This window comes from Rhynchophorus ferrugineus, unplaced genomic scaffold (assembly GCF_030347505.1).
Source record: "Rhynchophorus ferrugineus isolate W39M unplaced genomic scaffold, kcgeb_rfMv2 rfM14, whole genome shotgun sequence".
Taxonomy (NCBI): Eukaryota; Metazoa; Arthropoda; class Insecta; order Coleoptera; family Curculionidae; genus Rhynchophorus; species Rhynchophorus ferrugineus.
Window position 1 is genome coordinate 365,003 of NW_027472593.1, and position 27,929 is coordinate 392,931.

Here is a 27,929-nt window from a genome sequence, read left to right on the forward strand (position 1 = left end):
GATAACGGAAAATCATCTTTGACAGACTCCTTAGTATCAAAAACTGGTATTATTGCTGGTGCCAAAGTTAGACAACTACATTTTACAGACACCAGAAAAAATGAACAAGACAGATTTATTATCATTAAATCAACGTAAGCATATTAAGAATATGTAGTCTTTTGAAATATTGGACGAGGAAATTTACAAACCACTGAACATGTGTGATAATTTTGATTAGTCATTCTGAAGCTTTAACTCTTTAAAATAAAGCTGGGTATTTGTTTTATCAAGAATATTAACTAATATATTTTTAGCGCCATATTAATGTATTTTGAGCTCGAAGATATGGATTTTTTCATAAATAATCTTGATTAACGCGAAAAAGAATAGAAAGTTTTTTTAATTAATTTTATTGGTTCCTCTGGGCACATAGATTTCCGTTCTGAAGTAACTGCTGCCCTTCGTGTAACTGATGGTGCTCTTGTTGTAGTAGATTGTGTTACGGGTTCTATAATAAATTAAATAATTATGTATGTATTTTGGTGTTACTTCACTTTGTATTAATTTTACTAATGAAACATGCATAATGCAATTCAATGCAGATGCAATAACGCATATCTAAATATATGTCTGTGGTAAAGACAACTTATTAAGAACTTTAGAAAAAAAATTAATTCTTCCAGCACAATTAGGCCACTGTATAGTTTACAAAATAACTTTTATAAAGTTATTTGGAAATAAATATATTGTTGGCAGTGCATTGGAAGAAAATTATAAGCATAGGTATTAAACGCTTTAATGTTACCTCTATCTTTATATCCTAAGGTGACAAGCTGTTATATCGAGAATGCATTATATATTTGTTGTTCTTGGGTGTAACTAAAATTTATATTTTAGGAAAGAAGAATACGAAGTCCTTCTCTCCACTCTGCGCATTAGTTTGAAATATGAAGACAAGGATAAGGATGGAAATTTTTTTTTAATATATGCATTTGACTATACTTTGCTTTTTTGTTTTTAGGTATTAAGAACTGTGATCCTAACGGTCCTATGATGATATGTGTCTAAAATGGTACCCACTACTCATAAAGGTTATTTCTACGATTTTGGTCCTGTTTTTTCCGATAAATTAGCCACCGGCATGAAGGCCCCTATCCCAAGACCTAAATTTGTTGCATCAAGAAAGAAGATTTAAACGATAAGACAATTCAGGGAGTCATTCTCATTATTGGTCGTTATATAGAAGCCATGGAAGATATCCCATCTGGAAATATTTGCACTTTGCTCTTAATCTGACCCAGTAATGCCCTTCGTGTAACTGGTGGTGTTATTGTTGCAGTAGATTGTATTACGGGTAAGTAAATTCCTAAATAATTATTTCTATAATAAATTATATAATTATGTATGTATTTTTGGTGTTACTTCACTTTGTATTAATTTTACTAATGAAACATGCATAATGCAATTCAATGCAGATGCAATAACGCATATCAACATATATTTCTGTGGTAAAGACAATTTATTAAGAATTTCCGAATTAAAGTAGGAAACATTGTAGTGTCTTTACAATCTTTTAATTAATCGTGATATCATCTCAAACCGTCCCAGGCCGACATTAGTTAATGATTGGTGCTACTGATGCTGCTAATTCGCTATAAATTATGAATAAGGTTAGAAACAATTTGGTAATAATGAATTATTTGCAGGTGTGTGCACTTCCCATAAAGGTTATTTCTACGATTTTGGTCCTGTTTTTTCCGGTAAAGTAGCCACCGGCATGAAGGCCCCTATCCCAAGACTTAAATATGTTGCATCAAGAAAGAAGATTTATACGAGAAGACAATTCAGGGAGCCATCATCATGATTGGTCGTTATATAGAAGCCATGGAAGATGTCCCATCTGGAAATATTTGCACTTTGCTCGGTCTGGATCAATTTTTTGTTAAGCCCGATACCATCCCCACATTCACAAACATGCGGAACTTGAATGTCATAAAATTCGGCGTAGCTCTCGTAGTACGTGTTGCTGTGGAACCCAAGAAACCGGCTGATTCAGAAAAACCTGTAGAAAGTACTCAAATGTTCGCTTTTATTGTGTGATTATCACTAAGGTCTGTGTCATTTGACTTCAGGTTTGAAACGTTTGGCTAAGTCTGATCTTATGGTACATAATGTCATTGAAGAATCTAGCGAAAACATCATTGCCGGTGCCAGAGAGCTCCACTTAGAAATCTGTCTGAAGGCCTTGGAGGAGAATCATGCTAGAATTCAAGTTATTTAATCCGACCCAGTAGTGCCCTTCGTGTAACTGATGGTGTTGCAGATTGTATTACGGGTAAGTAAATTCCTAAATAATTATGTATTATGTAATAATGTATGTATTTTTGGTGTTACTTTACTTTGTATTAATTTTACTAATAAAACATGCATAATGCAATTCAATGCAGATGCAATAACGCATATCTAAATATATTTATGTGGTAAAGACAATTTATTAAGAACTTTCGAATTAAAGTAGGAAACATTATAGTGTATTTACAATCTTTTAATTAATCGTGATGTCATCTCCAACCGCCCCAGGCCGACTTTGGTTAATGATTGGTGCTACAGATGCTGCTAGTTCGCTATAAATTATGGATAAAGTTAAAAACAATTTTGTAATAATGAATTATTTCAGGTGTGTCTACAAACGGAAACTATGTTACGTCAGGCTATCGACGAACTTATTAAGCCAATCTTGGTCATGAACAAGATGGACCATAACCATTTGAAATTGCGGTTGGACGCTGAATAACTTTACCAAATTTTCTGATGTTTAACAATTTATGGGGTTAGGAATATTTCAACCCAAAAACAGGATAATGATAACAAAAGATCGTTTTGCAAGTACATCTTGAATCCCAACAACAAAATTTTTGACTTGATTATGAACTGCAAGTAAACATGTGTTATATTATTTAAAAAAAAATTAATTTTTCCAGCACAATTAGACCACTATATAGTTTACAAGATAACTTTTATGAAGTTATTAGGAATTAAATATATTGTAGGGAGTGCATTGGAAGAAAATTATAAGCCTAGGTATTAAAAGCTTTCATATTACCTCTATCTTTATATCCTATGGTGACAAGCTGTTATATCGAGAATGCATTATATATTTGTATTTCTTGGGTGTACCTAAAATATTTATTTTAGGGAAGAAGAATATGAAGTCCTTCTCTCCACACTGCGCACTAATTTGAAATATGAAGACAAGGATAAGGATGGAAAACAATTTAGGCGGACATGGTTATCTGTTGGTGAGACTTTGCTTCAGATGATTACCATTCACGGGCCATCCCCTGTAACTGCTCAGAAATACAGAATGGAAATGTTATACGAAGGTCCACATGTATGGATTTTTAAAACGCGTGAAATTTTAGTATTTATTTGTACATGACTATATGTACTTTACAACTCTATGCTGATTCACTGTGAATGATTGGTATAAACTGAACAACAATTACCAATTTATTATTATTTTTTAGTATACGCAAATTACTATACTTCACTTTTTTGTTTTAATGTATTACGAACTGAACTATTGATGTGATATAACGGTCCTCTGACGATGTATGTGCCTAAAATGGTACCCACTTCTCATAAAAGTCATTTCCATGCTTTTTTGCTGTCTTTTCCGGTAAAGTAGCCACCGGCATGAAGGCCCTTATCCTGGGACCTAACTAAGTGGCATCAAGAAAGAAGATTTACACGAGCATGAAATTCAGGGAACCATCCTCATGATGGGTCGTTATGTAGAAGCCATGGAAAATGTCCCATCTGAAAACATTTGCAGGTTGTTCGGTGTGGATCAATTTTTGGTTAAGTCCGATACCATTACCATTAATTAAACAAGCAGAACTTGAATGTCAAGAAGTTTAGCTTATCTTCCGTAGTACGTGTAGCTGTGGAACCGAAGATTCTGGCCGATTTAGAAACCTGTAGAAGGTACGAAAATGTTCGCTTTTAGTGTGTGACTATCACTAAGGTCTGTGTCATTTGACTTTAGGTTTGAAACGTTTGGCCAAGTCTGACCCTATGGTTCAATGTTACATTGAAGAATCTGGCGAAAACATCATTGCCGGTGCCGGAGAGCTCCACTTAGAAATCTGTCTGTAGGCCTTGGAAGGGGATCATGCTAGCATTCAAATTAAATTATCCGACCCAGTAGTATCTTACCGTGAAACCGTCAGCGAAGAATCTGACCAGATGTGCCTGTCAAAATCCTGTTTGGATTTATATTAACGTGTATTCTATAAGATATAGTTTATAAGGCTCTGCAATAAAAAAGCTGCAAGTCTCATCAGTGAATATAGCATTGATTAAAAAGTTTGAAACGATATGCTAGTCATCTAGTGGGATACTCATAAATTATTTAGATGAATATATAATTAGAGAATTATATATATTAGGAGAGTTAGTGTACAGTTCTTTTGGTTTAATTTTTAAATATTTCTTCCATACTCTGGAACAAATAAAACACGCACTATATAGAGTATTGAACGAAAAGTTGCAGGCGTCTGAAAATTTCGAAACAAATGTGCTGTCTGGTATCTTGAACATTAAGAGCAACGTTCTAATTATGTCTCTGTTTTTGTCTAGATGAATCTTCCACTGGCTTTTGGTTTATAGATCATACCCATTATTAAGCCAAAAAATGGCAACGCGCTCTTAATTTATTTTTTCAAATCATATTTAATGGAGTGAGTTTTATTCTTAATTCTATTTACAGGATTCCAATAGACAACAAAACAATCCATCATGGTGGCGGTTACATCATTCTTACCACCCGTCGTATATTGACTTGTATGCTTGGCTATTAGTCAATATATTATTAATTGGTTAATAGTCTGGGCAGACGTCCAGCCCAGACTCATTGAACGTGTTTGTCAGTGTGAAATTCAGGTAAATCTTTTATACAATTAAATTTTCACTCCATCTTTATTTGGTATTGAATGTTAGAAATCCGTTGGATATCACAGAAAGCCTCACCAGATGATACAGCGTTGAATAAGTAGCAATTTTGAATTGTTGAAATAATTATATCCCGGTTGATTTAGGACTTCTATCCATTCTTAGATAATTCTCCAGAATCGACTTGGTGTAGGTGTTTGGGCAATTAAAGTACTAGATACAACTTAGTCCATGTATATTTATACTTTACAAACAATTCGTGTTTAAGCCATAACACAGAAATGAGTCAAGAGTGAGGGATCTTCATCTTGTCCGGGGGGCTTTATCGCGAGCATGCGCCGTAGCGTTTTTACGATTTTATATACAAAGCAACTACTCTTAACATTTAATTATTCAACAATATATGAGCCGATTCAGTATATAGGCGCATCCACCCAATTATTATATGTCCAACATACGTATTGTAACATTCGCAATATATGTTAGATTAATTGTATATTACTTTCGGTTTAAATAATTCTTACTTTTTGGCCAATTGGAATAGGGGAACTAATAAAACATTAACAATCGTTAACAAATTATTATATTAACAAATGTTTCATTAAAATAATTCAAATCCTATAATAATAATTATGACCCACAGGCAGATTATTGAAGGCCTAAGAGATTAATAAAAACATTTAATTTGTGGCTCTGACTTAACAATATCTATTATCAGAAACATAAAATATTATCAAATATAATTTATTTTAGTATTTTAGGACATTTATTGCATATGTTGCCGAAGTACTTAAACTACAATTAATTATACAGTTCTAGTAGTTTGTTGGTTAGCAACTGCCAAGCTACAGGCATGGTGAACTACATGAGTTCACTATGGTGAGAGACAACACCAGGTATGGCCACTAGAATGGTTACGTCAACCAGAGAGAGTAGTCCAGTGAGTATGAGAACCGTCAACAATAAGGGTACAACCGACAGTCGACCACGAGCATGTAGACCCAGTACAAGGTATGTAAACAAGAGAGATGCCAATCCGGGTAACCAGGACAAATGTTCAGCCAACCTGGAGGTTTCGCCACAAGCGTGATACTAATCTAAGGTCTGTGCAGCCTATCTGATAGGCCGCAACATGCGTTGCGACTACTTGAGGTATCAAACATTAAATATACCATCCATTTGATAGGTCCACAAGGAGGACAACGAAAACTGTAGAAATAGACAAATCGAAATAAATATCTTGTAATGTAATAAAGAAACTGTAATCAACGAGCTGACTATCGTCAATATGATGAAAGTGCTCAGTGAATTTCAGACTTAAATAAAACACAAATTTAGTTGGTTAGAAAGACAAAGATAAAAATAAGCGATTCGTGGCTAGGAAATCGCATCCGGGAATTAAAACTATTTCTGAGAACAAATCACATAGATATAGTTCTCTAGTCAGAGTTTCATTATTTTCGAAAGAAAAACTATATTAAAATACTATGCCTGGGTACTAAACCGCAGCGAACGTGCCTGAGGCGAAACAGAAATAATTTTCAACAAAAACAAAATATTCGACATATACTAAAAGATAAAATTAAAAAATAGGAAATAGCAGCTACATTAGTTAGCGTTGAAAGAAAATGGAATTTGAATTTCAAATCACTACTCAATAATCGACCAAGCACTGTAATGTAATGTAACATTGGCTGCTGAAAAGTCAAGAAAAGAAATACTACCCTGCAATAGTATTTCACACTGAACATTTCACAAGCTTTTGCCCGGGTAATGGCACTTGGGGCTAATTGACAAGAAGAGAAAATTTTTACCGCGGAACTATTGTCAACTAAATTTAGAGTTTCGCATGAAGGGGCATTATTAATATTTAAACTTATTTCGGCTAAAGTTTCCCGGGTAGTGTCTTGAGACCAATCCTCTGTCTGCTTTACATTGTTGAATCCCAACAGCACAAGAAACAATATATGAAATATTTAATAAAGACACAGTTATTATGGCCAAATATATACCTCTGCTCTATATAGCATTAATATAGAAAAAATATAAGTGGTACCCAACAATATCTACAAATAGACTAGAGACTGGAAAAATACAGTTTGATCTAATTATCATCTGGTGGATTTCCGATTTTTCAAGGAGAATCAACTAAGTACCTCGGCATCCATATTGATGATGGGTTAAACTAGAAACATCACGTTGGACAAAAAGCTGAGCAAATTATAATCAAACTCAAGCAACTGTATGGATTAGTAGGAAAATACTCTGAACTTGATCTATAATCAAAGAGATTAGTTTATCATTTAGCCAATTTGCATCTATGGAATGGAAATATGCTGCCAAAATAAAGTACTTCTATTAATTACCAATGTTCATAGTTAAGGTTACTGAATCATAGTAATGTGGATCCAACACAGTTGGACAACTTGTGTGGTGTATAAGTGTTACTCTTAACTCTAAGTAGTTTAATTTTGTATTAATTTAGGAAATACATACTGATTCATTAAATCCGTAATCGCCTCGATGTGTATTAATACAAGAAAAAAACAGTAGTAAAATTAATTTTCAAATTTATAAAAATAATAGAAACATCTATCTTACATTATATAATAAAATTATATATTCATCTTTAGTTATCTCCACTTGAATTATAATACCTAACCTAACTATTAATTATATTTGAATTATATTGAATAACGGAGAAATAATCAAAGCTCCACATCTCGTAAAAACAAACGAATCGAACGAGTTAAAAATATTGTTATAAAATGTATTGTTAATTTATTAGGTAATTTTAAATTATGTTAGGATATATCATGGCATACCAGTAAAGATAATTTTGTCGTACAAATTAAATTCTAGCAAGTAGGACAGTTATATATTCCAACTATTACAAGATATTTCGTAAGCAAATAATATTTTTAAAAAATTCTGAACGTTTATAATGTTAAAAAGTCTTTTATTTTGGCATTGTAACAAAGCAAATAGAACAGCAAAAACCAAAAATTTGTAAATGTAAAATTTAGGATTTCAACTAGACCAACATTTTCTTTCACGGTCTATTTTGATAATGTAAAATAGTGAGTATTTAAAATAAAATATCTTTTTTAAATATATTCAATCATTTGCTATGAAGTTATTATTTAACTAAAGGTATATAACATATATTTTTATAAAATTCTAATTATTATAAAAAGATAAAAAACTTCCTATAGAAAAATAGATTTATAATGTATTCTGAAAATCATATTTTCATGAAAAATAATGTAAAGCAAATTCAATTTGGACGAATATCCAAATCGTTACGTTACGTTAACAACTATTTAACTGAGAAATACAAGTAACATATTGTAAAATTTATTTCAAACTTATGAAAATAACTTACCATTCGAAGTAGGTTATATTCAATTCAAAATGCTATATTTTGGTGGAAACTGGAATTAATCACATTCTATTCAAATAATCTTATCATACAAAAGAAGTCAACGGAAATAATAACAATTGTTTATGTATTTTAGAATTTATTTATCAAGTCAACAATATTACACAAACCTATAGACATAAAAAATTATATTAACGGTAATGTAGTATATGAAATGTTGATATGATTAAGTTTTATATTCTTGTTCAAAACAAATCTATTCCTACGATAAATTTTTGGCACTTTTTAATTCACATTTTTACACAGAAGTAGATATTATAATAATAATAGTATATATAGTATCCGTATATTGGTTCAATTAATTAAAAGTTGAAAGTTAAAGATTACCTAATCCATATTTATTTAAAACTTGATTGAATAAATATGATTCTGTAGCACCAAGAGACAAGCAAACGCATGGATCAAAATTTGTATTAAAATATTTTTTTTGTATTTTAATATTGGGGTAGGTACCGTAAATCTTCAAAATAGAATCGTGAAACTGAACCTTCGGATATTTATTAATTTTGACCGGCACTTTATCTTCTTCCTTCCTTTCAGTTTGGATAAATGTTCTATGTAACTCGGTATCATCAGTGAGTATATTAAGGCATTTTTCCTGAATATAAAAAGTCGCTTTAGTAAATGTCAAAGTAAAATAATAAACATGTTAAAATACTGAACTCAACTATTAACAACATAACATAATTATATATATGTACCACTAGATTTTCTTACTTTCAGTTGGAGGTTATGTTTCATAGAGTCTTGCCGAAATAAGTACATTCTGAAGGTAATATCTCGGCACTTCTTACATAATTTTTTTGATAAAGTATCACTCTGCAATATCTGTAACAATAATAACGGAATAAGACCGCATCAACTATATCAGGATTATATTTAAAATACAAATTTAGTTATAAATTTAGTTATAAAATTGTCAAAGTACTCTTATAAAAAAATATATAGATATATTATATAGAATATTTTTGATAACATCTTTATTAGATATGCTTACTACTAATAATTAATTTGTACTTGGATTAACTCACAAGCAAGACGAGTGAGAGTTTTAGTATGTATTTATCAATTATAAAATTATAATAACTTTAGCTATAGTTTACACTAAAGGTATTATTTAAGTTCGTATGGTTCGGTTGGGTTCGCTTCAATCTTCTAATATATTGAGCGAGGTCCAGTATTTGTAATGCTTCCATTTTAGTATGATTTAGTAATTTTTCGTGTTTTAAGGCGAAATTTTGGATAATATTTTGGCTTATATAGTTATAGAAATAAGGAAATATAAAAATCTAAAATAATATAATGTCCTACCAACTTGAAACTACTATTATAAAAATATTGTGTATGTAAGAAAATATAGAACGGTATTGTTGACGAATTACGTAGAGGACCCTCATTAGCTAATCGCGGCAAACGTTGGGCGATTTTTGTGACCGAGCAAGAGAAATTAGGGGTATCGGCCGCTGAGAAAACTACTGGTATTCTAAAAAAAAAAAATAAAAATAAAAATAAAAGAATGTAAGAATAATAACGATACATCGTTTTAGATATTATTAAAAAAATATCGATATATCGCAGAAGAAAAATATCAATTTTTTTTTTCAACATGTATTGTTAATTTTAATAAACCCTTATAATTAACTACCAAAATTTACTAAACATTTAAAAGTCGCACTTGGTCGATTGTCGAGTGGTGATTTCGAAATCCAAACTGGAAATCTGGTATTTCTATAACAAAAGTTTTTTAAGTGGGCCAGATCTGTTCATCGCATTGTTACGTGCATTTTAAATCATATATCACTGTATGTGATTTTAAATATAAATTAAAATTATTGATAAACTTATGAAAAATATATATGAAAAATGAGGTTGAGGTGAAATGTTGAAGTTCTAAGAGATTAATATTTGCCTTTTTTAATCTTTGTAAATCCACAATCTGCCCTTATGTATTAATATTTGCTTTTTTACTCTTTGTGGTTCCACAATCTGCCCTATAAGCAATAGGTATTTTTTATGTCTATATTATATGTACATGGCATTTATATTAATTAATTAGTCTAATTCTAAAGTCTATATATGTACTTCACGTACTTCACTAACACGTTGAATTACACTCATTATAGGTTCTAGAGGAATATCGCGTTGTATCGCTTTATTTGAAATATAGTACGGAGCATCAACAATGGCACGCAACACTTTATTTTAAAACCGTTGAATGATTGATATATTAGATTTGCTAGCGGTACTCCATAGTTGGATTTAATACGACCAAATTGGCTTGAGTATATACTCATACAGCAACACCTTGTTATCTAATGATAACTCGGATTTGCGCCAGATGAGCTAATACATTTGATATAATTTAAGTCCAATTTGTTTTCGTTTAGAAAGTATGTGCTTCTTCCAGTTTAGGTGTCGACCTAAGTGCATACCAAAATATTTAACATGCTCTGCTTGGACATCATATAATAATATCCTCTAAAGACCTAATCAACCCATTTAATAATTATGTATCCAAATAATATATTTTAATTTCATTAAATACGTCATAAATTTTACGTCATTTCATTAAATATGTCATACGATAATGATAAAATAATTTTATTATAAGCCAATGCCAGAATAAATGAAAATTCAGAGTTGACGTGGCAACATTGAGCCGTTTTGATGTCATAAATTGATGTGACGTATGTTCCTACGTTGGATAAACTATATATTCAAATTAAATGTAAAGCACATAATTCTAAACATTTACACACATATCTATGCACACAAATATAACCAACTCTACAATACGATTTCCTTCAGTATCATATATTAAATATATACCCACATTTAATTATTTCCGTTCTAATCTAAATATTAGCACTGTGTCGTATGTCCATAAAATCATTATCATTTTCACTATCTGGGTCAGCATTCAAGTCAATCACTAAAACGTTAAGAAGACGTAACAGTCTACGACCTTATTGTTCAGTTACATAATCTACAGATGCCTTTTTTCCTCAATAAGATTATATTTCTACATTTTGAAGGAGTTTAGTCATAGTTTCCATGCGAATTTTCAGTGCAGTTGCAACGTGGTAAAAATATTTCCAATAAAATCGCAGCAACAACATTTAATAGTATAAGTATTTACTTCTCTAAGACATTTTACTGGCAACAAGGGGCTCCAATTATTTCATTCTTGGTGGAGATAATGTAAGGAAAAATACAATCTGAGTTTAAAATAAATTTACAAAATTCAATAGACAATACATGTGACATCCTGGTGACTTGAACTCACTGTTATGTTGGATAGACTATATATAATTGGATTGAGAATTGTCTACCACGAATGTGTTATGTTTAATTTTATAATAATGTAAGGGCAAAACAATATTTTGGAACAGTGTATACATATTAAAAATGGCTAAGCAATTAATATTTTACTTGGATAACACATACAAGTTATCATTACAGATATAGTTTTGATTATAATTTTTAATAAATATTTTCAGCAAAACTAGTTGATGTCAATACTTTAGCACATGTACACTGTAGGTAAATTATGACATATCTGTTTTAAAACTTAAAGCAAAACAATATCGAAAATGAAATTATAACAACATTTATGTATATAGTACAGCAATTCTACAGACTCGACAGAATAAAATTATTTTTTAAATGGATTTTTTATTAGATAAATTGTATGGTATTAAAATTTGAGGTAACCCGGAGACAGTAGAAAGATGTATTAGCAAAAAAGCTTAAATGGAAGAATGTTCACGGTAAATAAATTTTCTGTTCTTATTATAAGGTAATATTATAAGATGGTTTCGCACTTACGTCTATTCCTGTTGTGATAAATATTATTTTTGCAGTGTCATATTTATACGATTGTTGATCATCAAATATATTCAGCAACTGCTCCGAACTAGGACACAACCTGCACACCTCGGTTACTTTTAATTTATCCATAACACTTGCTAAATTATAAAACTCCAAAAACAGAAGTAATCATATAATGACACTCTCTTCTGTCAAATGTCAAAATGATCAAACCAAAATGTTTTAAAACCTAAAAAACAAAAATAAACGGATATTAACGAAAATAGCCGATTTGGGAAACGAAGTTCTCTCCTGGCCTTAATTATAGCCTCTACAAAGTAGCAGCGTATTAATGTATCAATGTAATGCCTATTGCAGTTATTATAGCTTATTTTGATTCATTTGAAATAGCTGCATAATATTTGTGATTACCCTGCTTGAAAATGCCTAGTAGTAAGGATAGGAAACATTAAACATCATCATGATCCGGAGATTCGGTTGCTTTCGGCATTATCCGTGCATTGATAAGCGCAATATTTGGGTCAAACCCATAATTTGGAATGGAATTAATTAAAGTCGATGTTAACAAATATAGCGCTATGTGATTTGATCTATAAAACAATTTGTTTAACAAGACTTTTTGCAATTAACATATAGTCAACTCAAAATAGCAGTGAGATCGCATTATCCATATATGCCTGTCCCAAATTGTAAATTCCTTTTATAATTAGACCAGATATTCCTTCTCATTTTATTTTATTTAAAGAGATATAGGGCACTGCCGGTAATGGTCTAGAGATTCGGCTACTTTCGGAACCATTCGTACATTTGTCGACAAAATATTCTAGCCATAAATCAAAATATTAAAAGTTTATGTTGCAAAATTTACCGTTTAAACAATTTTCTTTATGGATGTAATTTAGTTTAGAAATATAATTTATTTAAGAAGATTTTCTGAAATTAACTTTAATATTTAACTTTGAAACAAAAAAATAATAATAGAGTAAATAAGTGTTTTACTATTTAGTACAATATATAGCGCTTGCCTTTAAATTTGGCAATACTGCATGGTACTGCAGGATAAGCGTTTATTAAAAGAAATGGTGATATTCGATATTGCTCTGATTTAATATTGGACATTTATTTGTTTAACTATTAAAGCGTTCGATATGGCTTTTTATAAAGGTATATTTTTGACATTCGTTTTTATTTAAAAAGAAGGCCTTTTAGTTTAACATTTCAGCTTTTTAACAATATTACAAATATGGAGAGTCAAAGGTAGGTTTAGTTTCAGATGTTACAAATAGAATAAAATAATTAAATGTTTTAAATTTTGCAGTGAAAGTAAATGAATATGTCAAGTTTGTAATAAGACATGCTCAATATCAAAAGAAAGAAACAGGTTTCACCATGAGCTTGCTGCACAATTAAAGTCGATGACAGGAAAGATCATTTGACTTCTCTGTGTCCTCAAGTTAATAATTTTAGTATCCATACATACTGAATTTCGGTAGCATTTTTGTCGGATCCATAATATAGATGTTAAACAAAGTTTATATTTCTTGTTTGAATTCGTAAGTCTTTGAAAGTTGGAAGCCACACGACGATAAAGAAAAATTATTGCTTCAAGAATACTTTAAAAGACAATAAGTTTCAAGAAGTCAAGATAAATATTTCACTGTATAAGGAGTTGTCACCAAGGTAGTATTTTCCATAAAACTATAGATGTGATTATTATCTTACGAATGAATTGTAGGTAGGGTATGATAAGGCAAGAAGAATTATGAAGAAAAAAATTAATTTGATTATATTTACATCAGAATTTTTTTTGTTAAGATTGTTATAAGACTCAATATTGAAGCAAGTGCTAGTTGCCAATATGAATCCCAGAATAATATTCTAGAACTGAATTTTGATAAGGTAATAGGGAATTATATATTTAAGTCATTGTAATTAATCCCTCCAGTTAATAAGCATTGCAGGAGTTTAGGAAAAACCAATGATTGTACTTGCTACAGTTGTATGATTTGAATGATTTGTTATAAAATTTTATTTATATATAATACATTTGTAGTATTGTATATGCAAATATGTGGTACTTTAGCAAATGGTTTATGGCATAGTTAAGGTTCATTATTTTATATCCTTTAATTTGTAAATAAAAATTTAATATTTTGCTGTATTTTTCTTTTTATTTCTTCTAAAATGTTTCGTAAATTAATGTCATCTTCTTACTGATTTTTTTAAAGTAATTGTTACTATATATTAGATATGTGACAATCGAGAATGGACAAGTGGTAAACTATTGGAGGCAGCCCAGAGAAGAAGAGACCGTCGAATTTTTTTAGGGCCTCATTTGCCAGCTGAAAAGGATTCCTTATTGATGTTAATTCAATTTAAAAGAAAGAATTGCCTGCGAAGGAGCTTTCTTCGGCTATGAGAACGTTTAGCAGCTTGAAGCACCGCTTTTTGGGGGGATGGTCCTCGGGGTTACCTGATTGGGAACGCCTCTAACAGCGATCTGATGTGGGTACTTCTGTGAGACAGATGAGGTTGCATGGAATTTCTTGTATAAGGAGAAAACGAACCGTCTTATTTCTGGTGTATCTGTTTCCCAACGAATTTGAGTATTTCTGACTCTGGATTGAAACTATGGTGCGTTCAGAGTTTTCCTGAAAAGTTTATTTTGCATTACCTGAAGCTTTTTCACTAATTCCGACCTGATAAACCGATACCAAGCAACTTGTAAAGCAAAACTTTAATCATCGGAGATAATTTACTTTTTCTGCAGATGAGCGGTTTAAGCACTGTGATGACCATAGGAATATACGGTCAAAGATGATGCCGAGATATTTGGCTTTTTGTCGCCACGGGATTGAAAATTTTTCCACTCTCAACTGGTAGGCGTAGATGTTTCTCTGATTATGAAAGTTTATAGCCCGGTTTTTTTTGGTGGTTGCTTTGCAACCTCCAGAAATTTAACCATTGGATTGTGGCATTTAAATGGGTTTAAAGTTTTCTCTGAGCGGCATCTACAGAACGAGAACTGGCGAAGAGAGCTGTGTCACCCGTAAATTGGGCGGTTTCAAAATCGTTCTTCGTTAGGATGTCTGACATGAAGAGGTTGAATAATGCTGGGGCTAATGGAGAACCTTGGGAGATTCCTGCATTGACTGATTTAGGACTGGAGAATGTATTACTGATCTTTAGTTGAAAGGACCAATCCGACAAATATAACGCAGTAAAATCAGGTCTTCGGGTAAACCTGCTTCAATGGCAAACTTTGTCAAACTGCTTTTGTTGGGTCTAAAAACACCGCGCAGAGCTTGTGCTTTTTCTTCATGGCAAAGTGAATTTCTGCGGTCAATCTACTGGTCTGATGTGCACATGAATGTTTGGCTCTGACCCCGTGTTGTTCGTCTGGTGTGATAAGGTTCTGCTCAGTGAACCGGTTGAGTGCAAATAGGATCGCTCTTTCAGCAATCTTGGAAATTGAACTAGGCGGGCTTATGGAGCTGTAGTCTGAAGACGAATAATCTGCTCCTTTTTTCGAAATCACAACTATGTATGCATGTTTCCAAATTTCTGGGAAGTGTTGCAGTCGCATGATGGAATTTATAATGTTGGTTAATTCCGAGAGTCAAGTGGGAACCTTTTGAGTTGGAATACTGAAATTTTATCGTAGGTGCCTTTGGTGAAACTAGATGGTTTTGGAAATAGTTTGGAGGGACTATTTTCGCTAGATTGTTGGCCTCTCTGATATTTGGCGGCAATGCTGTGTTGTAATTGCCTTGCGGAGGTGGGATTGTGACCATTGACTGTTTGTGAGCATTTTGAAGCATTATCTGTAAGCTTGGTAATTGTTTCCTCGATTTGTTCGCGGTTATTTATTTTGGAGATTGGACTTGTTTTCAGTTGGATCTCTTGAAATAGTTTCCAGTCGGTTTTTCGGGTTTCGTTTTTTGAGTTTCGATCATCCGAGGCTCCCAGCGTGAGGGTAATCGGCCGGTGATCGGAGTCTATTTCATTGAGAACTCGTACGTCAACGGGATTTTGTGTGTTTTGGATTATGAAGAAATTAATTGTTGATGGAAGCGAGTGCAGGTTTTGGTAGTGTGTTAGTTCTGATAGGATTATCAGTCCGAGACTCAGATCCGAGTTCATTCGGTCGATATCAACCCTTGCCTGATTAGCTCGGAGTCTGCCCCATGAAGGGTGGTGTGCGTTGAAGTCTCCGCCAATAATTTTGGCTACATCTTCGTCGAACACGGTCCTGAATTCGGAGGTGTCGTTATCCGTGTATTTCCGACACACATAAGTGATTTTGACTGACTGGCCTGTCTGATAGAACAATTTAGATGGAGGTTGATTCAAAACTGTTCATATGTGGTGACGGTAATGAGAAGTGACGGATTCTCTTTTTAATTAAGATTGCGATTCCACCACCACTGCCAGCGGTTTTATCGTTTCTGTAGATTTTATAATTCGGTATCGAAAACGGTTGGATGGTTTGAGGAATGTTTCCTGGAGCAGAAGTATGTCGATGTTGTGAGTGAGTTGAAAGCGCTTGGAAGATGGATTGTTTTAATCGCTAAGGCTGCGATTGAGGAATTCAAATTTTTGCCTGTTGGCTTGCTTGTTCGATGTTGGCCAGGTTATAAGCGATCCGTCTACCTCCCCCGTTTCTTCAGGCTACTGTTTGGGGTAGAGTGGGCTCGGTAGATCATGCTGGCGATTTTGACCACCTTGTTTTTGGTGTTTTGTTTGAAGGTCTGCAGCTACAGCCTGAAAAGTTGGCTGAATGTGGTTCACCGCAGTTGCTACATTCGGCTGGAGACGTCTTTTGTTTTTCGCAGACCCTCGTCTAGTATTCCCCTAGGCATCTGGGGTTTGCGTGACAGTGGTTTGCGGAGTAGCCGAAAGTTTGGCAGTTAAAACATTAAGTTGGTTATCCTGAGTTACGCTGGGCCTGGACCTTGTTTGATTGATCCATGAATCCTTTTAAGTTGAAAATATGACGTTCCTCTCTCGGAGCCACCACATTTACAATAGGAATCGGGTTGCCTGATTTGGTTTTCAAAGATTGGATATATTTGGGGTGAAACTCGAGAGCTTCGAGCTCAAATTTAATATCATCTGCTGCTACAAAGACTGCCAGACCCCTGAAGTTTGTCCGGATGCATATTTCCACCGGGGCAGTACTTAATAATACTGTACGAAATAATAGTATACGAAATATATTTTTCTGTTGGGGGTAAAAGAATAAATCCTCCTTTTCTGTTTGGGTAATGCCGATTTGAATGCCGTGTTGGCTTGTTATTAGTCTTGGTTTGGAAAAATATCGCTGATCGCGTAGTACTACCGGCGGTATTTTTGATTTTGATTGCGACGGCCAAGGCGATTGCGTCGAGGTAGAAGGCGAAGTGGTAGCCTTTGAATTGGAGATACGTTTTCGTCGACTTTTGATCGGGAAAATTACGCTTACGTATATTTACGGTGCTCTCCGTCGCTTCAGCTGGTGTTTTGGGAACTGGTTGCTTTAATGTCTTGAAGTCGGCCTGTTTGGCTGCTTTGCTGGTGCTTAGTGTGGGAGTTAGCCATGGTCTTGACAGTAATTGTAGGCACAGTAATGAGGTCAATACATCATTAATGTGAAGTGAAAAGTAGATATTTTGCGAAAATATAATATATATTATGTATATTAGAGCATTTACAAGGAACATAAATACCAATATGCCTCAAAATTGATTAATATAAATAAATGTATATTTAGGTAAGTAGCATACTTTTATTTAAATTTGGAAATTTTGATTGTTGTTGTCCAGATAAGGTTTTAGGAATGACCTGAATGATCTTGAACGGATGTTCAAGTTTAATATTTAATATATATAAAATGCAACTTATATATTTATGATAAATTGATTATCTATCCTAAGGTATTTAAAAATTCATAATTTTAGTATTGTTTCTCAATATATTATATAATAGTATAAAAGCAAGTTATATTTTAAATATTTTCTCAATATTTTCCCCAAAACACAGACTAGAAAACATGTACCATTCAAGTATATCATAAATGGTTCCGAATATCTATGAAACATAAAATTCCATCTAGTAGAACGATATTTTAGACTTTTTTATTGTGGGTCGGTTATATATGTTTTTTTTTTTTAATTTGAACGAGGATGTAAAAGAACTAGATGGGATTGCCACTGCTTCCTAATTATACAATTTGTCGCCTTTGTGAATACTTAACAATAGAAATAATTATCATAAATACCAACATTATTAATATTTCTTCGGGGACTGTATTTGCCAAATGTGATATCCTAACACGTCCTAGTGATGCTAAAACTTCATAACACATCATTTCTAAAGACGCGATGCTCAGAATCGCTACTTTTTCTTATTCAGTTTGTTTTGGTGTCTTTTGTGCCACCCTACTTGAGTTTCATGAAATAGTAGTTTGTTCATAGAGTATTCCAGTTTTCTCTTTCTAATTCCCATTTATTATTTATTAAATCCCAATTTATTATGTTCACGTTATAGAGATTTGTTTTTAAAATTAGAACCAATATATACTATTGGAGCGGATTTTAATATTAAACATACAGCCTGGGGTTGACGATTAATAACACCTAGAAAAGGAAAAAAAAAAAATATTACTCAATGTAACTGTTATTCTAGGCGAAAACCCACTTACTGGCCCACCGACAGTAAAAAAAAGATCAGACTGAACTTTCACATTTTGAAAGGCAACTCGTCAAATAAAATACAAATCAAGAGCTTGTACGAAGTTAATTGTTATTATAAGTTGTTATTAAAGAAGCTTCCACGAAAAGTAATAATCATGCTGACTTATATATATTCAATATATTCCCTGTTTGGGACTGAAGCATGTTTCCGAATTATTTAATGTCAATTGAATTAATTTGTTTAAACAACTTGATAAATCGGTAGACCAAATTATATCTTACAGGCCTATTTCTCCGATGCCTGTCATGTCAACATTATTTGAGAAGCTGCAATTAAAACGCATTAATTCATTTATAGAAATACCAGATTTCCTACTTGCACTTTAACATCACCACTCAACAATGGACCAAGCGCATAGAGTAACAGCGGTTGACAAAAAGAAATTCGAAGAAAAGAAATACTGCCCTGCAATATTCCTGGACGTCTCACAAGCTTTTGACCGGGTATGGTATTTGGGATTAATATACAAAATGAGCATATTGCTGCCTCACAATTACTGTCGGCTCCTGGAATCATATCATTTCGAATAAAAATTAGAGTGTTACATGAACGAGCAATCTCTACACTCTGAGATATACGAAAAGTTAATTCAAATCAAGATAAAAAAGAATTTTAAGCAAATTCAATGCAAGGTAAAGTCCTCCGTTTGTACTCAATCATTGCAAAAAGGCCCGTGCTGAATTTAGTTGTCGGTTAAAAAATTTTAAACCAAATAATACCAATTGTTCTACTATATAACAAAATAAATCTCCATAAATTCTCTATTCCTACTCCGTTGTGTGATAAAAGGACATAGCGTTTCATTATAATGATGATTGTAGTGCAGAAACATCCAACAAATAACAAATTTCCGAAAAATCGACAGTTATATAAAGCCGATGATGCAGATCTTTTCAAGTCGAGGAGCAGAGACGGTATTCAATGTCGACACCTGTGAACTTAAAGCAGTTTTACGGGCGGCCCAATTGATATTTTTTAAAATGTATTCACAGCAGCTGTTGTGTATGTGATGCGTATTGGGAAAATTCTATGAAGAGTGACAAATATGGTGACATACTTGAGATATTGATTGATCTTTCTTCTTGGTCCTTCGATCAAAAGACAAGGGTTATAATCAAGTTATGATCATAACGGATGCATTTTTAGAAATGCTTTTGGCGTTATGTCATTATAAACAAGACTACAAACGCTCTATTACACAGACATGACAACAGATAGACAATTTTGTACAAAATACTAAAAGAAATACGATTCACCACGAAGAGATATAGCAGCACAATTTACATCTGTAACTATTCGCAGTTTCCTGGAACATGAAATGTGAAATTACGTCTCATCGCTACTGGAATGCCACAAAATACATTATCAATTGGAAGGCTTGATCCGCACTGTTTTCAGTTTACTGCAGATCTGCTTAAGAAATTAAGAAGGAAAGAAAATAATTTGAATTCAAATATTTACCGGGTGTTGTCTTACATTGTTTTGATTTGGATTAAATTGGATTGTTAGTTGGACTCTTTCGATTTTCAACAGTACAAAACAGTATGAAATGGCGACTATGTAGTGTAAAATGTTTACATATTTGTGAATTAGTTAACAATGAGCTATTTTGAATATAATTTTGTTCTAATATAGTAAACTATATTATTTTTATTACTCCAGTTATTTCAAATATGGTATGAATATATATGAGATTGACACTTAGATTAATAACTACAAGAAAAGTTCATTTTAAATCAATAGCATAACATGTACCAGATAGTTGAACTTTTTTTTAATATACAAACAATATTTGGATTTACTTTCATTTTTTTTCTAAGAAATTTATTTCATGTTTCGAAATGTTACGAATTCTTAACATTTAATTTTGATTTAGGTGAATTTTACAGAAGATGATTTGTGCCAAGATGGTCAATAAACAATATATCCATAATATATTCGTCATAGCTCATGTAGATAACGGAAAATCATCTTTAGACTTTAGTCTTTTAGACTTAGTATCAAAAGCTTAATTATTGCTGGTGCCAAAGTTAGAAAAACACGTTTTACAGATACCAGAAAAAAATAACAAAACAGATTTATCATCATTAAATCCACGTAAGGATATTAATAGTATATTGAAATATAGAACGATGAAATTTACAAACCACATTTATATATGTGATAATTTTGATTAGTCATTCTGAAGCTTTATCTCTTTAAAATAAAGCTGGGTATTTGTTTTAACAAAAATTCTAACTAATCTATTTTTAACGCCATATCTATGTATGTTGAGCTCGAAGATAGGGATTTTTCATAAACAATCCTGATTAACGCGAAAAAGAATAGAATGGTGCTCTTGTTGTAGTAGACTGTGTTTCGGGTAAGTAAATTCCTAAATAATTATTTGTATAATAAATTAAATAATTATATATGTTTTTTAGTGTTAGTTCACATTGTATCAATTTTACTAAAGACAAATTAAAATTTATTTAATATTATTATTAATATTATTGAATTAAAATAAGTTTTATGTAATAAGGAAATAAAAATATTGTTGGCTGTGCATTGAAAGAAAATTATAAGCCTAGGTATTTAAAGGTTATGTTACCTTTCATGTTACCTCTATCTTTATATCCTATGGTGACATGCTATGATATAGAGAATGCATTATATATTCGTAGTTCTTCATGTAACTAAAAATTTTATTTTAGGAAAGAAGAATATAAAGCCCTTCTCTCCACACTGCGCATTAAGTTGAAATATGAAGACAAGGATAAGGATGGAAAACAATTTATGCTGACATGGTTGCCTTCTGGTGAGACTTTGCTTCAGATGATTGCCGTTAACTTACCATCCACAGTAACTGCTCAGAAATACAGAATTAAAATGTTATACGAAGGCCCACATGATAATGTAGCCGCTCTTGTTGTGTATTACCTGTATGGAATTTTAAAACGCGTTAAATTTTGATATTTATTTGTACAGGATGATATGTAATTTACAACTCTAGGCTGATTCACTATAAATGATTTGTATAAACTGAGCAACAATTACCAATTTTTTTTAGTATATGCAAATTACTATACTTCGGTTTTTCGTATTTAGGTATTAAGATCTGATCCTAACGGTCCTCTGATGATTTATGTGTCTAAAATAGTACCCACTTCTCATAAAGGTCGTTTCTACGCTTTTGGTCCTGTCTTTTCTGGCAAAGTGGCTACAGACTTGAAGGCCCCTATCCTGGAACCTAACTAAGTGGCTTCAAGAAAGAGGATTTACACGGGAAGACAATTCAGGGAGCCATCCTCAAGACTTCAGGTTTGAAGCGTTTGGCCAAGTCTGATCCCATGATACAATGTGTCATTGAAGAATCTTTCGATTAAATCATTACCGGTGCCGGAGAGCTCCATTTAGAAATCTGTCTGAAGGCCTTAGAGGATGATCATGCTAGCATTCAGGTTAATTAACCCGATCCAGTAGTATTTTACCATGAAAGCGTCAAAATTTGCCCGTCAAAATCGCCAAAAAAACACAACAGATTGTTCATGAAGACATTAATGACGGCAAAGTAAATCCCAGTGACGAATTCAAAGGTCGTGCTAGGTATTTAGGATAAAAATACGATTACGACGTTACCGATGCCCCTACCACACGTTGCCATACCATAAGAACTGGTATTTCATTCCTGACAGCACTAGTCCCAACATCTTGCTCGACTGTACTAATAAAAATAACAAAAATGGATTAGGATTTGATTTTGATGAATCTGATGTAGAGCAAAATAATAAAACAAAGGGAAGAATGTTAAAGGAAACAGTTAAAGAGAACAGCCATTAATAACTGATTTAGATTATAGAAATAGAGAAAAGAAGAAAGCTCATAAAGCAGAATAACAGTTTTAAGGGGATATATTTAAGGATTTAATTGATGAAAAAGTTGAGGATGCAGTGAATTGCAGTTAGTGAATGATTAAGTTGAAAGTAATAGATGAAGGAAATGAACTAGAAGAAGTGAAGAAGTTAAAACACTGGAGAAAATAAAATTAACAAAATCACGTACAATATTAGAAGCAGAAAATGGGCATAATGGTGACTAATTAATATGATACCTCAGTGATACCAGAAAATCATGGATTAATGTAAGGTGAAAGTGGACTTGAAGGAGCAAATTATGAAGACTGGGATGGCAACTAACTAGAAAGTTTTAATAGATTCATACCATTTGATAAAAGCAACCCAGTGGCAGCATATAAATTCATTCGAAGACAAATACATGTGTATGTTTGGCAGCTCAAGAACAAACTACATAATCGATATTAAATTGGACAGCGTTTTGGCGACTACTTCTATGATTGTCAAAGTTTTTTTTGTTTAAAGAGATAATTGTTTTAAGTAGAAAATTGACTGTTACCTGTGTTTATCACATAATTGTGTAAGATTATTCGATTAAATCATTAAGTATAGTTAAAATTCTCACCATGTAAAAATAGAACAATTCTAAGTTGGAAAAAATTTGTATGTATAATGTAATGACTTTGTTCTGACAATTTAAATGTATTTAAATGTAATTTTTGTTTATAATCTTAATTAGGTTAAGTTGTTTGGTACATTTAAATTGAGGTGGGGTGTTAAAAGAGGGAAAAGAGTTAGTAGAGGGCGCTGTAACGTGTATCGAATTCTGTATAAAATACCAGGAATAAAAATATATTTTATCTTTTGTTCCAATGCCGTAAGTGGTGTTATTGGTTGCGTCCCGTCCCGAATCATAAGTGAATCGTAAAACATCTTTCTTGATAAAAGAAGATTTAATCACAGCATTCTCCCTAATGTATTTGCCATATCTGCAGAAGTGTACTCTTTCTCTTTTCTTAAATTTTAAACCTAATGCTTATGCATACCATTTTTATTGTAATCTTATCACGAATGACTCAATGCCCCATTCCGAAATATCCATTTCTTATCTAAATAAATAAATTGAAACAATAAGCCTCCCTTGATTTTATTGTATGCTTTTAAAAATTCTATTCTTTTAAATGCAATGTATAGTTCACTAGACCTTTTCGTGTGTTATATGTATGCCATTTAAATCCTGTATATACGCCTTCCATTCTAACAATTTCCTCTGAAATAATTGTACATTTTAAACAGGAACAATTAAATATTTTTGGATCGTATGTTATTGTGAACATCTTGAGGTATTTGTTTTATTGCCTAAATCAATTTTTCGTGCTCTAATCAACACTCTTGAAACAATTATGTAATAATTAAAATATTGCAAAAAATATTCCTTTAAGCTGTTTATTAATATTTAAGCAACAAAACGTAATATACAACAAATTTCATTAAAATCATAATAATCAAAATACTTATGTAAATGAAATAATGAAACAAAAATAACTTTATAAAATATATTTTATTTTAATATTATAGTGCATCTAATCCATATTTATTAAAGGACTTAAAATACAGTTAATTAAAAAGACACAATAGGTTGTAGGCTCATGTTTGAGTTAACTCAATTTATTTTAAACAATTAATTAGGATTACTCTATAATTAGTAAAATGAGAAAGAAATATGCTCCTGGTTTAAAAATAATTATACGTTTTACTAAATTTGGCAATACGTTCGACGGTTTTGATGACGTGCATTGACTGTTTTATTGGAAATACTATACGTATATTTATTCCTAATAACTTCTTTAATTAAGAAAAAACAATTCTTATTGATAAAACAACACCAAATATCTATCACTGAATGGCAGCAAGTGTTAAATACGAAGTTAACATGTCAGGACTCAGGGTCTACTCAAGCAGATCACAGATTCGAATTCCTATGATTTTGAATTTTGATGTATGTTGATACATGTGGAGTATTTACAGCACACATTACTAAGAATATAAATTTTTTAAATATATTTGTACTAAATATATTTAGCTGTCGATCAGAACATGTATAGAAATGTCGCGACAAACGTATGGTATAAGCGCCCATCAAAAAAACATTAATAATATAGTAAAGATTATTATTATAATAAAGAAAAAGAAATCAACTTAATAATATACATGTGATCATATCTATTAATACAAGATTTTTACTTGTTGCCGTAATATAAAACTAAAACAACTAGTTTTTAATATAGTATATAGGTGGCCGGTTGGGGCGTAGAGGGGTGAGATAGTGACAGTGACACAATTATTCGAAAGTAAAACAACTGTTCTAACAGTCAAACATTGCGTGTTAAATGATCTGTCTTATACACTTTATTCAAATCAAAGTTTTCTATACTATCATATAATTTTGGGGCTTTATTCTGTTTAACAATGTCAAATTAAAAAAAAGTAACTTAACTCTTAAACTCCGCTTGTTTAGAAATATTCAAAGACTGTCAATAAATAGTTGAAACAACAATAAGAGGCATTAATGCAATATGATGTTTTATAAAAAATGTTATTCTGGCACAGAATCTTTAAAATGAATTAATTAACTAAAAATAACATAGTATGTATTACTAAGTACTTATTATATTTATTGTAATGATACAAAAATAACTTTTTGAAATAATAGAGGAAATAAGAAATTACTTAGGGATCTGCCAGCAGAGTAAAAACCCATTTTGACAGAGTCATTAGTCCCTATGATTCAGTGAATCATCACAATGCACTGTTCAATTTAACTTATTTCATTTCTCTAACTTTTGAATGTTTTTAATCCATAGAAGCCCAAACAAACAAACAAATATAACCTCAACTAAATGTCAAAGGTAATGTAAAAATAATAATCAAAATGTTTTAAAAAGAGAGAGTAATTCTGAAAGATTTCAAATTCGTTTACGTTTTTATTTAGTTTTAGATGCAATTCGATGATTTTAGTTTCATCAAAAATCAAATTTCGAAATATAATCAAACAATTATTTCAAATCCAATATTTATATCAACAATAAAAGCCTATTTACTATTTACGCTTAGTTCTTGTATTCTTTGGTACAGTGTTTCCTTGTAAAGACATTCTGATATCACTGTATTTCTCTTCAGTTTGTTTTGTTACTACCTGTATGCATATTTAATAATAAAACTATATTTAATAACAGCTTTCTTCTTAATGCATTTGCCTTATCTTCAAAAGAGTTAGTATACTTTCTCTCCTGATACATTTTTACCAAGTGGTCATATATATTTTAAGCAATTACACACATCTCTGTGCACATCACTATACTAATATCTTTTATACACTGCAACAACATTTCCTACATATATCATATATTAATTATATACTTACCTTTACCTTTTTCCACTCATCACCCTGTCTTAGAGATTGGCAGAATTGAATCATATGATATTCAGAAAGTTTCATTCAAGTGGATAACTAAGCTGTTAATTTCCAATCTACCTAATGTTTGATAATTATTCCATCACTTATGAATTTGTTTTTTAATGTGTCTGATCGAGTACTTCCAAATCAAATGTGTTATTAACCATTAACCATATTTCCATCAAGAAGCACAATATATCAGTAATGAATGTTGTGAATAAATGTTATGACTAATAAAACCTATTCCATCAACTTCCGTTTTCATAAAACTATTTTTATTGTCATCTTTCCATGGGTTGCCCTTGAGTATATTGGTCCCATTCTGAAATATCTATGTCTCATCTAAATATATGAATTGAAATAAAAAGTTTTCCTTCATTTCACTGTATGCCTTTAAAAATTGTATTATTTTAAAGGTAATATCCAGAGGGTCCATAGACATCTTCAATACTTTTTAGAACACTTTCCTCTGAAATAATTGTATTAAATTATAATTATGTTGAAAGAACTACTCACTGTTTTTATACATTTCATATATTTGATCTCTGATAGTGCTACCATCAAACTGATCTTGATTCGTCTCCCCCTTCGTACGAGAACGGTTCCTTTTCGGTGAATCCAATATTAGGTTTTCAATTTTCTGAGATATTTCTGTAAAATATGATAGCAAATTAATATTTAACTGTAAAAATGCTTAACTCTCTAACCAATTTTACTAGCAAGAGGGGGTTCCATTATCCCGTTCCTAATCAAAGTAACTTATTAGCGACGCAATCTGTTCTGTCTGCCTTCCGAATTTCACGTCAGAGTAATAGTTAGTAGCGATTTTATATTTATCAATAATATTTGCCTGTTTATAACCTCTCATCACTATTGTTTTGAAGAATTTTACATACGTTTGATTGACTGTCGACTATGGCAGGCTAGTTCGGTTACACGTTCATACTTATCAGACAGCACTGTGTATCTTTTTAACTAGAATGACATGGGAAAGAAAATATTGTCTGTTTCTAAAACGAATTTACAAATTGCGACAGGCAGTGAGGTTTTGAAACCCCGCCACCATTTGATGTCATAAAAACTTCCTTTCCTAATAACGAGGTAATAATGGATACATTGAATGATTAACCGGAAATGTTCAAGACTGATGGAAAAACTACTTCAACCGTCCGGAGTATTATCAACATGGAAGAAAATGGAAATATTGTTGTCACAGAAAACACCAAACCTAAAGACAACAATAATGTCACCAATGAATCCAACTTCATTAAAAGCAACCAGCCACCTTAGTCTTTCTTCTCAATCATATCGTATGTCCAAAGTTTCTACACACTATGATCGAACTTGAAACCAAAAAATCGCCGGATTTGGACGGAACATCGATTACCGAATTAAAAAAGCTCCCATATAAGCAGCTAGCACAAACATAATTAACTCCATAATGAGGCTTCAACATTTCCCGGCGTCCTTAAAACACGCATATATAGTGGTTATTTGCAAGAAAGGCATAAAATCATTTCTATGCTCTCAAGTCTTTCATAAAGGAAAATAACGTCATTCCTAACGAACAGTTCGGCTTTCGCGCTCACAATTTGACAATTTGTCAATCCATCAGACCACACGTCTGGCCGCTCAAATCTATCACGCACTTGACTAACGTAAAAAGCTTGGAGCAGTCCTCTTAGACCTAACCAAA

General features: G+C 32.0%; 2 pseudogenes across 1 annotated transcript; both read left to right on the forward strand.

Annotated features, from left to right (window-relative positions):
- Positions 1–1,842: 1,842 nt before the first annotated feature.
- Positions 1,843–2,290, forward strand: LOC143205719 (eukaryotic translation elongation factor 2 pseudogene; annotated as a pseudogene). The gene is made up of 2 exons (XR_013007874.1): positions 1,843–2,053; positions 2,115–2,290. The product of XR_013007874.1 is annotated as a eukaryotic translation elongation factor 2 pseudogene (transcript).
- Positions 2,291–2,540: 250 nt separating this feature from the next.
- LOC143205745 (eukaryotic translation elongation factor 2-like) lies at positions 2,541–23,607 on the forward strand (annotated as a pseudogene).
- The last annotated feature ends 4,322 nt before the right edge of the window (positions 23,608–27,929 follow it).